Here is a 15,181-nt window from a genome sequence, read left to right as displayed (position 1 = left end):
GACTTTTGTCAGTGTTACATAATTTTGGAAAGAACAATATATTTAAAGGATGGTCATCTGATCTAAATATCACCTAATTGTATGCTTAAGAACCTCAGTTTTAGGGAAGCAAGAATAGTGAAAAATGCATTGGAATGATAGAACTATTTTGGAAAGTAATACTATTTAAAATGGATTAAAAAAATAATAAAATGGATTGATGATTTGAATGAGTTAATAATTTCAAAGTCCTGGTGCAATGTGGCTGATACAATAAATTACAAAAGATGAAGGAATATGATACTGTGATAAATAATATTGGGAATTTTAAAAGACATAGGGGAATAATAATATTTCCCCAAGTTTGAACTTTAGGCATATATAGGTTTTATTGGGAATGTTTAAAATATATTGAACTATTATTCTGATATAAGGGCCTGCTGTTTACTTTAAGACAGCTGTTTAAGAGTAAGAAGCATAAGGTTGACATCTAATAACCATTCATCAAGTTCTAATGTGACTATCATTAAAACACTTAATTTTGGTATATGTAGGTTAATAATTCAATTAGTTTCAAATACCAAAGCCTGTCAGACAACCAATCAAACATGTGTGAAGGACATTCTTATTTTAGACCCAACAATTTTACCTAGGAGTCAGAGAAAAGAAGAATTTTAGTTTGTTCTGATCCTAAGTAAGCAAAATGATACAATGCATATATAAATACTGAAAAGGGTATATCTTCCTATCATTATTTGTCATATTTGATAATGCACTAGTAGATTACATACCATAATGTAAGACTCATGCTTTCAAAATATTGACAAGAGACAAAAGACCGTTAGTATAATGGAAATAAGAGTTGGACAGGTAAACCAGAAGAACGCAGTTCTGGTCCCAACTCCGTTTTACTGTGTGACAAGGACAAGTGCCGTTAGGGCCAGTCTACTTGCCTCTCTGGACTTTGGTTTACTCAAAGAGAAAAAGAGAAAGAGAGGTAGAGGGAAAAAGGGGGGGGGGGGAGAGAATGTGTGTGTGTGTGTGTGTGTGTGTGTGTGTGTGTTATAATAAATGTGTTCTTGTTCTTTTTGGATCAAAGTCCTCTTAAATAATCTGATAAAAATCTGTAGGCCATCTACCTAGATAAACTCACTTATGTAGACACACAGTTTTGATTATGATTTTAGCAGTTCAAGGATGCCCAGAAGATAATTGCCATGGATACTAATTAAAAGAAAAAAATCGCTGAGCTAAATTGTAACATTCTTTTCAACTAGAGGTTTATAGTTCTTCTTTGTCAAGTTCTGATATAAATTTATTAATGATAACTCACAGGCTACTCCAGTCAGGTATCCAGGAGTGGCTAGAGTCTATTCCAGGAACAGCAATCTTTAATTTCTGAATTTATCTATAATCATAATCCCATCATAGAGCTAATAATGCTTAGATTCTTCTCTTAGGTCCCAAGAATAATGAAAGCACTTGAAAGAATAAGTCAACTAGTAAACAACTGAAAGTTTGTAGATTGGCTTCTGTTAATGAAAATATCAACCTTAAAATTACTTGGTAGAGTCTATCTATACCTGTTGAGAATTACTAAAAGCTCAATGCATTTCTTCTTATATTTGGTTTTTAAAAGAGATCAGTTTATCATGACTATATTAAGTGTACACAAGAAGTTAAACAATTAGAATTCAATAAAATCATCTTTAAACCCCTGTGACATATTAGATGTTTTGAACATGATAGTGGTTAGAATGATGCAGAATATTTCCCTAATATTTCCCTAGCCAAGAATAGTACATAAATTGTATTAGTATTGAGTGTTGCAGTATAAAGGTGAATAATAAATTCAAAGAAAGGTGTTTTCCTGTTTAAAAAAAGGAGAATATATGTTTATACAATCAAAGCCTATTAATATTAGACAGTGATGAACTGTTCTTCTACACTGTCTCATCCCTTGGTCATAATCTTATAAAAAATTAATAAGCAGAAACCTCAATTAGATAAAGTCGAGAGACCAGAAGGGGGATCTTGCATGCCCTGTGAGGATAGCAGAGCCCACCAGGAAGAAGACTCCTCTTCTTTCCTGGCAATCTCTCAGCCAGTGAAAAGCCATGGACTCTTTGTTTACTATAGCCCTCCCAACTTCCTTTTTCCCTCTATAAAAGAGTTCTCCTTCCCTTGCTGTGCCTTGACTTGCACATGGCTCACCATGGGTGCTGGCCCTGAATTGCAATTCTTTACTAATCTCAAAAAAATTCATTTTTGTTGCAGAAATATCTGGTAGTCTGTTTTAGGTCAACAGTCTTCATCAGCTTACACTTCTCCCACCCATTCTTTGATGAAGAATGTTAATTTTCTCAATCTCATCTAAAGAGTTATAAAATATCTTCAAATCTTCCCTTTACCAGCGAATTGTTGGACTCCTCTCTACAATTTCTAGAACCCTATTTATGTTTATTTCGGTGGACTTAACTGAGGACTTAAACGGGGGAGACAGCCTCTCAGATAGCTCTGAGGGACTGTTCTGAAAAGGTAAGGGAGGAGCCAGGATATGTAGGAGTTTTTGCAAAAAAACCCCCAGGTAGTCAGAACATCAAAAGATTACTGTTAAAGAAAACCAGACATCTTGAGTTAATGAATTTAGTGCTTTTCTATGTATGGGAAGATGCAAGAGTCTGGGCTTATTGAAATTATTCCTTTGATATGAACCTTAACTATCTAGGGCCAATATTCTGTTCTTCTCTATCCTGAATTCCCTCAATGTGTGCTGTTGTTGGTGGATGCAGTGGCTAATGGCTTGATGGCCGCACATTCTTTGTTTTCTGATATGGTAGGCAACATTCTTGATCTGCAAAGGCAAGATAAGAAGTATCTAATTATTGTCTCCACTCAGATATTCAGATGGTCAGTTTTATGGTTACTGGGCATAAAACATCTAAGTAACATTGTTGTTTTCCTTTAATTTTCTTTATATGGAGTTTATATTGTTATTTTTCAAAGCAGAAACTGTTTCTTAGTATCCTAAAATGAACGTGGATTATATCTTTTTATTTCAAAAAATGATATCCATTTTGTTGATAGCAATAAAAAAAGATTAATGACCCATTTTTCTTTGGCAGTAGCTGCAGTTTACATTAATATAGAGAACCTCAATCAGTCTAGAATTGACAGTCTTTGGTCAAAGAAATATGAGACCTTTATAAGAGTATGGATCAAGCACTTAAAATATATTTGTTGACAAGGTAGGAAAATTCAATTCTTTTAAGAATTACCTGATGGATAACTTATTTTTACATCAAGTATTAGGTGGAGACACGGTATTCTTGGATTTCTTAAAAAATAGTGAAATAGCAAAATGCCTTCTTTCCCAATCTTTCACTAATCCTTGACTTGTAAGGTCTTGTTTGAATATAAATTGAGTATAAATTTTTATAGCAGGGTATTTTTATTCCCTTTTACATTAGCATGTACTGGGACTTAGAAAGGTAAAATCAGATTTGTCAGATCAAAGTTGGCATTCAAACCTAAATGTGTCTGGTTCCAAATACTGTCCTTAACCATTACCCTGCCTTGCAGTTCTTCTTTCAGAGGACTGAGATGTGTGGATCTGGGCTGGGTGTAAGCATGGTTCAAGAGAGTGATTTGAGGAAAAGATATCCATTTCATCACCGTATCCTCTTCCAGATTCAGATTACTGACTTTTTATAGCTCCAACAAAGATTCTTTGCTCAGACAGTCTAAGAGGTGACTTTTTATTTTTTAACTTTTAAGACACCACCTTTCCTTGTCATAAATTCTCTGCTAGAACACAGAAAAAGTATGAACACTGTCGGTTCTTTCCATGACACTTATTACATAACTGTGAACCAAAACCTGATAAAGAAAGCATGCAAAAGAAAAATATTGATCTATCTTATTTATTACTCCATATTCTTCAAAAATAATCACATTCAATTCAGCAGAAATTTTGAACACTAAGCTACTTTAGTGGAATAGAAAGTGGCTTAGTCTTTCTAAGACTAAGAATGGGCCAATATAAAGAAATCTCTTATAAATTTCATCTCATCTGTATAGATGTTTCAAAAACTATTTCCAAAATTTAAAAAAATCAAAATAGAATAAAAACTTAGAGTAAACTAAAAATTAAAAAATAACTATTATATGAAAAGTAATATTATATAAAACAACAATAAAGATATTACTTATTTTGAAAATTAAAAGGCATCCCCATTAAACTCCACAATAAAAAAGGAGTCCCTTATACCATTATTAAACAATAAAATAATAAATGATCCAGAAATACTGACAGAAGTTTAGCCAAAATGTTAGTAGTACACAAGAGAAATTTCAGTCAGATTCATATTAATAACATTTTTAAAAAGGGTCAATTCAAAAAAAAAAAAAGGGTCAATTCTATAAAGGGAGCAGCAGTGATTTTCTACAATGATAAGATTCTCCTCAATTTATACAAAATATATTTTAGATGGATTTAATATTAAAACAGAAAGAATCATAAAATAATTAGAGTACCCCTGAATGATTCTTATATTTGACTGGGGAAATGATCTCTAAGCATAAAAGTAAGGAAGCAAGCAGTAGAGACTGAATAAAAAAATTCAAGTTTTCTGTACATCAAAAGATATCATAAGCAAAATTACAATGCAAGTGGCAGCCTTGCCTCCAGCTGCCCAAGAGCTCCCATTGATTTGGGTATTCTGGCTAATAAGCCAGGCCTGAGAGGCATCCACAAAGCAACAAAGGCAGGGTGAAGGGGCCAAACTGTTTCTGAGACAGTTGCTTAATAACACAGTTGCTCTCAAAATTTAACAGTCATCATACCCATAGCAAGTGAATACCTTCTGTTACCCAACAGCCAAAATTCTTGGAAGAAAAAAGTTATCGGCCAGATGTCTATCCTGCTAATTAGAGAATCAGATCAATTAACAGCTACAATTCCCTAATCCATTTTTCAAATCCCCATTGAAATGGCTGTGCCTGGAATTGCAATGTAGAAAACAAAATTTATTTCTTTACTAAATATGCTGAATTCTACTCTCTAATTTCAATAATAAAAATTGAATCCAAAATATTTAAGAATTCCCAAAATGGCAAGTTTGAAAAGCATTGGAAGTTGTTGACTAGAAGGTGGGAACAAATGTCAAATCTGCTGAAAGTCAAGTGCAAAAACAAAGTGAGATAGACATCCAAACTTACTTAGTCAAAATTTAAATATCTTAAATGTGGCTTAGGATAGATGAAGACCTAAAATGTTATCTTGGAAGTAAAAACTATAAAACTTGCCTTTTTTTGGCAGGGGGCGGGTGTGCAGTGGGGAAGGAAAGGGATATGGAATGAGGACTAAGATTCCACTTTTAGTCATTCAATCTAAATGACCATAAATGATTAGATGATATAAAATTTATTTCTTTACTAAGTATATTTATTAAAAGGAAGCTCCAGATTTTAATGAATTGTTTCAGCATTACTAATTTAATGCTGTTATACTCTAGACAAGTTTTAATATCTCAAGGATTCTCTGTTGTTCTGGGAATTTAATTTCTCTGCAGTTTTGAATTTGACTTTGCATTTGATTTGTATAATAATTAGTGTGTGCTAGAGCAGTGATTGATTAGGACTGTAGGGGAGAAAAATTTGCCCCCCCCCCCACAGTATCTCTTTCCCATAAGGATTAATTTAGGCTGATTATTTTTAAGAAACAGAAGAGTCAGGAAATCTTTCTTTTTACTTCCCCCTTGAGTGCCTAAAGAGTTTAAATAAAGGGCCAGTTTCCAGAATAGAGATATTACCAGAGATATTTGCAAAGAGTATGGATTAAGGGTGGTGTGGCCTAAAGAACAGAGTTCATGCTGAGTCCCACTGTCTCAGCCTGGGAGCAAATATTTGCTTTTCCATCAACTACATGTGAATTGCCTTCCTTTCCTCTGAAGTTCCAAACCACTACCCCCAACATCCTCTTATTGTCTTTAGCTGAAAGTGGTATTTAATGTGAAGGTTTTCATTTTGGTTAATTACTCCGTTGTCCTGTGTCTCTCCAACATATGCATGTTATTAAACTTCTGTTTGCTTTTTTCCTGTTAATCTATGTCAGTTTAATTCTTAGACCAGCCAGAAGAACCTAGAAAGGTAGAGGAAAATTTCTTCCTCCCTGACAGAATCTCCCACAAATTCAAATATAATCAATAAATCTTCCCTAAGCACTATAATGTCAAAAGGTAGAGGTTTTCCATCTAACAAAAACATGTAATAATCATTGAGCTACCATGTTTATTCTAACTCCAAGAATTAATCTAACTCAGATTACCTCCAAATGCTGCTTTTTATTTCAGCATATGTAGAATAATTGTAGCAATTTAACAATAGTCCAATTTGAAGATATATTTGAATTTTAAAAAGGAGGCAACATCTGAAAGAGTCAAAAATAAGGCAAAACTTTACAAATTAGAATGTCTGCAACTGGAGGACTTACTCCATTAGTCAATATTTTTAGCTGTTTAAAACTGAGATTGTAGGCTAATATCAGACGGATTCTGGAAAGTAAAATATTACATATGCTTTTATGTACAGGAAATTTGGTCAATATGTCCAGAGTAGTTTTAAATTTCCAAAGAAAGGAGATATTTTTCATCCATAAATCCAACCTGGAAACAAATCAATCATAAGAATTTCAAGTTAATATCTATAATGAACATAATTTTTTTTTTTTTTTTTTTTTTTTTTTGCGGTACGGGGGCTTCTCACTGTTGTGGCCTCTCCCATTGCGGAGCACAGGCTCTGGACGCGCAGGCTCAGCGGCCGTGGCTCACGGGCCCAGCCGCACCTCGGCATGTGGGATCTTCCCGGTCTGGGGCACAAACCCGTGTCCCCTGCATCAGCAGGCGGACTCTCAACCACTGCACCACCAGGGAAGCCTGAACATAATTTTATGCTTCATATTTTTTGCACTTTGTTTTGGATTACACATTGTGTTTGTATACTTATATAATGGTTCTTTGAAAGTTGTACATTACAGAATTTATTTGCATTACTCACAAAATATAATTTTAAAACAGCTGAAAGATGGAAATGACATACTGGGATAAATTTGCAACATGCTTAACAGATAAATATTTGCACTATTAAAAATATTTATAGGATCTGAAGTAAGCACAATTTGAATACCTGAATTGGGAGACAGGCCAAGATCACAGATGGAAATTAAAAAATAAGTATCAATATTAATTGCAAAAGAGACTTTTGAAAAATTATTTTATTTTACTAGACAACAAAGAAATTTAAATGAGAACTATAAGATACCAGTTTTTTATCCATCATGTTTGAAAATATTCAAACTCACTAATTAAACCAGTATCTATAAAAGTGCTATAAAATTGGCATTTCCATACATTGCTGATAAGAGTGTGAAAAGGCATAACTTTTATTGAGGAAAATTCAGGTACATGAATCAAAAACTGTAAAGTTTTTATCTGTTCATCCAATTGTATACCCCTAATAATTTTCCTAAGAAATAAAAATAGATATATGATACATTTTTGAAAAGTAAATTTATTAAAGATGTCCTTTTAATAAAAGGAAACTTTGGAAATACATCTGGGGATTGAATAAGAGTACTTCTGTCACTTTACAATAAATAGAGTTAAGTTTATAAATGTATTTTTTTAAAGAGTTGATGTTGATATTCCAATTTTAATTTAAAATTACAACTGCAGAGTACTTCATTGTAGGTGTAACATATTTTATTCATCAGTTCTCTATTGAGGGTCAATTTTGTTGCTTTTGTAGGGAAGCAAAATTTACCACCCCAAAATATATCTTTGACATGTCAATGAAAAATTAATCATTTATCAATCCAAGAAAGAAATGGAAAACTTTATTTAAGCAAACTTGAGGATTATAACCCAAGAGACAGTCTTCCACAAAGCTTTGAGGACCGTTCTGCCAGTTAGAAGTCAAAGAACAGTTATATAAATTTTTGAGACAAAGGATTATATGTCAAATCACAGGTTATTGACAGTTTACACAATCTAGTTCTATATCTACAAAGCTGTAGTGGATCATGGGTAATTGTGGCCACTTACAAGATTAAGAAGGAAGATTATCTCCTAAGGAGTTATGATCTTTGATGAGATTAAGAAAGAATGTTATCTCCTAAGGAGGTCTGGTTAATGCAGATGCACAATACACACTAAAGGGAAGGGAGGAGGCCCAAAAGGGCAAAGAAAAATTTTACGTTAAAATTTTTCTCCTCTTGCCATAAAATATGAATTTTATTTCATCAAACATGAAGATTATTTCAAGCTGAAAACAATCAAGGTCTGAAAGTCTCAGGAATAGCCTTTGGCATTCTCTCTAATTGCCTAAAAGTATTTAGATAAAGGGCCTGTTTGGAGCATAGAGATATCACCAGAGATATCAGCAAAGAATATGGGTCAGGTGTGGTGGGAGTGGAAGCTCAGCAGGGCCTAGAGATCAGAAATGTAAGTGACTTCCTATCGATGATAAATTACCCAAGATCAAAAGAACTGCTGGTGGATGTTTCCCAGTGTTGAACTGTAGGTGAACTGGTCTTCAAAATTACTTGAAAGCCCAAAACTTGATAGAGCATCAGCTGTAAACATTTGGTAAATGTTGACAAATACATAGTCATGTAACCACCGCTATTTAAGATACAGAAACTTTCAGTCATCCCCGAAAGTTCCTTCACTGGCCTTTACAATCAATCCTTCCTACGCTATGGCCTGCTAAAGATCTGGTTTCTGTAACCACAGATTATTTCTGCCTATTCTAAAACTTTATATAATAGAAGCCTGCTAGATTCTTAATCAAAAGAAATCATAAAATGTGCAGCAAGCCATTGTCTCAAAGACTTGAGAGTTGCATGGTGGAAAATGAAATGTACAGGACAAAGATTCTATTAGTTTAGGCATTGTTAAACAATGAACAGTAAATGTGTGTGCAGCCTTTATAGGCAGTGACTTGCCAGGCATATCGAGCTACAACATGCCCAAACTGTTGGGCATAAAATATTTTTTAACATTTTAGTTACATAAATGATTTTTTTTGCCTATTTGCTAAAAGATTAAAAATATCCATTTTCTGGACTGTGCTTCTTCATGAAGTTCACCTCCCATTGCACTCGTAAAAATAGTATATTTGCATCAGGCATGATCTAATTAGCTGATTAATTTCAACAAAGATTTAGAAAATAGTATACTGTAAAAAGATATAAACTAGGGTCTAAATTTATTTATATGTTTGAGATGAGTCCTTTGTTACATGTAAGGTTTGCAAGTATTTTCTCCAGGTTTGTAGCTTTTTTCATCTCTTAATTGGGTCTTTTGCAGAAAAAAAATGCTTTGTTGAAGTCCAATTTATTGATTTTTTTTTCTTCTACTGATCACTCCTTTGATGACTGTCTAGGAACTCTTCACCAAGCCCTAGATGCAGGAGATTTTCTCCTGTGTTATCTTCCAGAATTTTTATAGTTTTATGATACACATTTGAATCTATAATGCATTTTGAGGTACTTTTTGTTTTTTGGCTAATTACTCCAGCACCATTTGCTGTAAAATGCTTTTGTTTTTTTCATTAAATTGCAAATGTATCTTTGTCAAAAATCAGCTGACCACACTTACGTGGGACTATTTCTGGATTCTCTATTCTGTTCCCCCAATCTACCTGTCTATACCTCTGCCATTACCATGGTCTTGATTATTGTGGCTTTATAAGTCATCAGATCAGGTAGAATAATCTTGCTAATTATTCTTGTTTTTCAAAATTTTGTTGCTATTCTACTTCCCTTATATTTCCATATGAATTTTAGAATGATCTTAGCTATATCTACAAAAAATTTCGATGGAATTTTGATAGAAATCGCATTAAAACTCTATAAATTTGAGAACTGACTTTTACTATGTTGAATCTTTCAATCCATTTAAATGGTGTTTCTCTCAATTTATGTAGATCTTATTGGTGTTTCATCATTATCAATATAAAGTCCTATACATGTTTCATTAAATTTACACAAAAGTATTTCATATTTTTTGAATTTTTGTAAAATGGTATATATATATTTTTTACTAAATCGTGGTTGCCATGTTTTCCGTGAGTTGCCTCAGCCTGGGCGGGGAGAAGCAGTAACAACATGGCGAGGAGTGCCCAACACCTCCTCAGCTCACACTGCAGCACCACAACAGGCTCCACCTGGCTGCCCCGAGAGGTCGCCAGCTAGTGAGAGCAGGTGCAGAGAGACCCTTGCTACGCATGCGCACTGGAGCACCTCCTGGGCAGGTGCGGGAGCTGTGGGAGGGCTCTCCAGTTCTGACGCTGGCGCTCACGATGAAGTTTCTGGGGAGCCCCTTCCTGGGACCTTCGGCGTGCCGGCACTGCCTTCTACGCTCACGTTGCTTCCGTCCGCTTCTCACTCGTACCCTTGCGCCCAACAATGACGGTATTGTGTTTTTTATTTCATTTATTAAGTATTCATTTATAGGATCTAGAAATTCAACAGATTTTGTATGTTGATCTCGTATACTACAGCTTTGCTGAATAACTTGTTAGTTCTAGCAGTTTGCTTATAGATTCTTCGGAATTTTCTACATAGATCATATCATCTGCAAATAGAAGACAGGGTTTATTTCATCTCCTCTCATGTTTGCATGTTATTTCCTTTTCTTGGCTTATTTGCTGGTTAGAACTTCCACAGCTAACTCAAAGACCAGTGGTAATTGTGGGCACCCTTGCCTTGTTCCTAATCATTGGTGGAAAATTTTAAGTCTTTTATAAGTGTGATATGTGCTATAAGTTTGTTTGTTTTGGTAGATATTTGTTATCAATGTGCGGAAGTCCCTCTATATCCTTATTTCTCTGAGTTTTATCATGAATGGGTGTTGATTTTTTCCAAATGCTTTGTCTGCATCACTTGATATTGTCATGTTATTCTTCTCCTTTTGCTTGTTGATAAAATGGATTACATTAATTAATTTTACAGTTTCGGACTAGCTTGTATACCTGAAATAAAAACCACTTGGTCATGATTTATACTTTAAAAATGTATTTCTGAATTATATTTACTAATATTTTGAGAATTTTTACATCTTGATTAATGAGAGATATGGTCTGTAGTTCTCTTTTTATGTTGCCTTTTTCTGGTTTTGATAAATAAAATTGGATTCATAGAATAAATAGGAAAGTGTTTCCTCTTGTTTTTGAAAAGATTGTGTAGAATTGATGTTAATTCTTTAAATGTTTGGTGGAACTTGTGAGTGAAATCATATGGTCCTGGAGGTTTCTTTCTTGAGAGTTTTTAAAGAAAAATTTCAATTTCCTGAATAGTTATAGTGTTCATCAAATTATCTATTTTAAATTGGGTGCATTGTGGAGTTTGTACTTTTCCAGAAATTGGTCCATTACATCTAAGTTGTCAAATGTGAGTATTTGTTTGTAAATTACCTTATACTTTTGTTGTGTGTAGGGTCTGTAGTGGTATCCTCTGTTTCACTGATTTTCTTTATTGCCTTTGCCTTTTCATTTTCATTGCTTTCTGCTCTTACTGTTATTGTTACCTTCTTTCTGCTTGCTTTGTATTTTTAATTTGCTCTTCTTTTTCTAGTATATTGAGTGGCTTAGATTTTTGATATTTTCTTGTTTTCTAAAAAAACATTTCATACTATACATTTCTCTCTCAGAATTATTTTAGCTTTCTCCATGAAATATTGTTATGTTATATTTTCATTTTCATTGAGTGCCATGTATTTAAAATTTTTTTTTCTTTAGGCTTTATCTTTATCTTTATCTAGACCCTTTCATTATGTAGGTGTGCTGTTTACTTTCCAAGCAATTTGAGATTTTCCTGTTATCCGTTATTTCCTCAAATATTTTTCAGGCCCAATATCTTTTTTCCTACTCTTCTGAAACTCCCGTAACATGAATGATAGACCTTTTGTTATATTCCTACATGTCCCCGAGTCTCTGTTCACCTTTTTTTTTTTTTTTCCAGTCGATTTTCTCTGTTGTTCAGGTTGGAAAATTTTTATTGTTTCATCTCAAGTTCACTGATTTTTTTCATCTTTCTTCGCCATTCTGCTGCTTAGCCCATTCAACTGTTTTAAAATTTTGGTCATTGTAATTTTCACTATAAAGTTTCTACTTGAATCTTGTTTCTACTATTTTTTGCTGAGACTTTCTATTTTTTATTTCTTTCAAGGATATTTGTAATTGCTGTTGAAGCATTTTCATGAAGGCTGTTTTTAAATCCTTGTCAGACAATTCTCATATTGGTGTCATCTTCTTGTTGACAAGCTGTTGATTGTCTTTCCTCACTGAAGTTGGGATCTCCCTTATTCTTGGCGGTTTTCTGTCAAAACGTCTACATTTGGGGCATTGTGCATGAAACCGTAGCTATTATTTAAATCTTGTGTTTTACCAGGCTTCTTGTGATACAATTCCAAGTTATGGGAGATGAGGACAATTCCTCACGGCTGGAAGTGGTTAGAATCTAGGTTTTCTGTTTTCCTTTCTTGACATCCAGGATTGGGCAGAGAAGGATTCCTCCTCACGGCCGGGCAGGTGGCTGGATAGGTTGCTGTGCTGGTTTTCTAATTCAGGCTCCCTACTAGACCGCTGTTAATAGTATCCTGTGTGAGAAGAGGAGGTTACCTCATTACTGCTGAGCAGTGGTGGAAATCCTGATTTTTCCCTAGGCCTCCTCTGAAACTGCCCCTTTGGAGTGAGGAAGGACACCTCCTCACTGATGCATCGGGATAGAAGTATGGGCTCCCTAGGTGATCTCCACTGACGTCACACTGGGGGCTCATTGTCACTCATTTGGGATGAAAGTCCCAGCTCCATACTCTGGTACCACCCTGGCAGAAATTTGGAGTGAGTCATTACTGTTTGATTAATGTTCACGTCTAGGCTCTGCACTTGGAATTTCTGGAGGGTTGGTGGTAGGATCACAGTTTTTTCTTTGGTGCATCCCTGAAGTAGAATGGTTATTGTTAAAAGTTTTTCTGTGTTGCTAGCCTGCCCTTTTTCTGGCCCTTGTACTAGAGAGAAAAGCTTTTGTTCTTTTGTTGTTATTGTTTTGCTTTTGTTTTGATTTTTGGTCTGCACGTATTGATATTTCTGGTTTGGCGCCTTGACCAGAACCCAACCACTCTGTCTGATATATATGAGGCAGAAGGAAATCCAGAGAGATCGCCACTGTCCTCAGGTCCTGAGGACCTGGTCTACCCTTTTCTCTCCACTTTCGTTATTACTCTTAAGGGACAAACAAACAAACATACAAACAAAAATAGGAAAAAAACAAAAAACATAAAAACCAGAGTCAGGTCAATTAGATAATAGGCAAAGGACATGAGATTTTACTGAAGAGGATATACAGATGGAAAATAAGCACATGGAAATTAAGCGCATGGAAGGATGTTCGACATCAGTATCTGTTAGGGAAATACAAACTAAGGACCATGAAGAGATATCATTACACATCTATTGCATCAACTAAAATAAAACATAATGACAGAATGACAGTACCAAATGCTGGCAAGGATGCAGAGAAACTGGCTGGTTTGAATGTAAAATGGTATAGTCACTTTGAAAAATAATTTTCAGTTTCTTTAAAAAATAAACATATACTTATCATATGACCCAGCAATCACACTCCTGGACACTTATTCCTGACAAATTTAAGAACATAAAAGCCTGTCCATAAATGTTCATAGAAGCTCTGTTTGTAATCAAAATGTCCCTGGGTAGGTGAATGAATGATTAAACCTCTGCTACAGCTACATTGGGGACTACTATTCCATGATAAAAGGGAATGAACTATTGATACATGCAGCAACTTGGATGGATCTCAAGAGTATTATTCTGAGTGAGGTAGCTCATTTCAAAAGGTCACATACTGTTTGACTTCATTTATATAGCATTCTCTAAATGACAAAATTGTAAGAGGTAGAGAACATATTAGTAGTAGTCAGGATTTAAGAATAGTTTATTTAGTTTCCAAGGGCTGATGTAACAAAGTCCCACAAACCAGGTGCTTAAAACAAATTTATCCTCACAGTTCTGGAGGCTAGAGGTCTGAAATCAGAGTGTCAGCAGGGTTTCCTCTGGAGCCCCTGAGAAACATTGTTCCATGCCTCTCCTAGCTTCTGGTGGCTGCTGACCACTCTTGGCATTCCTTGGCTTGTTGCATAACTCCAGTCTATGCCTCTGTCCTCATGTGACTTCTCTGTGTTTTTGTGTGTCCTCTCCTCTTCTCCTAAGGATACAAGTCATTGGCTTTAGATTTCATCCTAAATGTAGGATGAATTCATCTCATGATCCTTAACTAATTGTTTCTGAAAAAATCCTATATCCAGATAAGGTCACATTCTCAGGTTCTGGGAGGAAACAAATTTTTAAGGAGTGCTATTCAACTCACCACAGATGGTGAGGCGGAAGGGGGTGAATGTGACTAGAGGGGGGTAGAACTAGGAAGATCTTAATGGAGGTGGAATAGAGCTGTATCTAGACTGTATTTATGTTCCATGAGTCTACATTTGATAAATGGCATAAACTTTAAGCACTGATTCTACCAATATCAATTTTCTGGTTTTGATAATCTATTATAACTATGGAAGATGTAACCATTGGGGGAAAAGGGTTTAAAGGGTACCTAGGACCTATTTGTACTGTTTTGTAACTTCTTATGAATCTATTCTTCTTTCAAAAAAAGAGGATCTAGTAATTTTCTTACAGATGACAACTTTTCCTTTCATTATATGTAAATATTCCTTGCTTTCCTTTGTGTTTAATATAAGAAAGAGATTTTTTCTGCTTCTTCAAAAAAGGGAAATAATATATAATTGCTAAAGTGTATCATGAGTCATGTGTTTAATATTATAATAGATTGCTTATGGTGTCACAGAGTTTATATATCTGCTCAGAATGCTGTAAGAATGAGATCCAATAATTGTCTTATTGCTTCTGAATTGAATATCAAGCCTAGAGTGTCATTTTCTTTTCTCTCTCTTTCTTTTTTAAGAGTGTCATTTTCTACATAATGGAGGTAAATTAAAACCCAAATTAACTGTAAAATGTCATATTGCATCTTATGTATTCAAAATTCCTTTCTACACTCAAACTGATTTATGTATATTTAATGGGTTTTGTTGAAAAGAAGATGATAGAATGA

The sequence above is a fragment of the Grampus griseus genome, assembly GCF_964374135.1.
Source record: "Grampus griseus genome assembly, chromosome: 3".
Classification (NCBI taxonomy): domain Eukaryota; kingdom Metazoa; phylum Chordata; class Mammalia; order Artiodactyla; family Delphinidae; genus Grampus; species Grampus griseus.
This window is presented reverse-complemented; position numbering follows the sequence as displayed.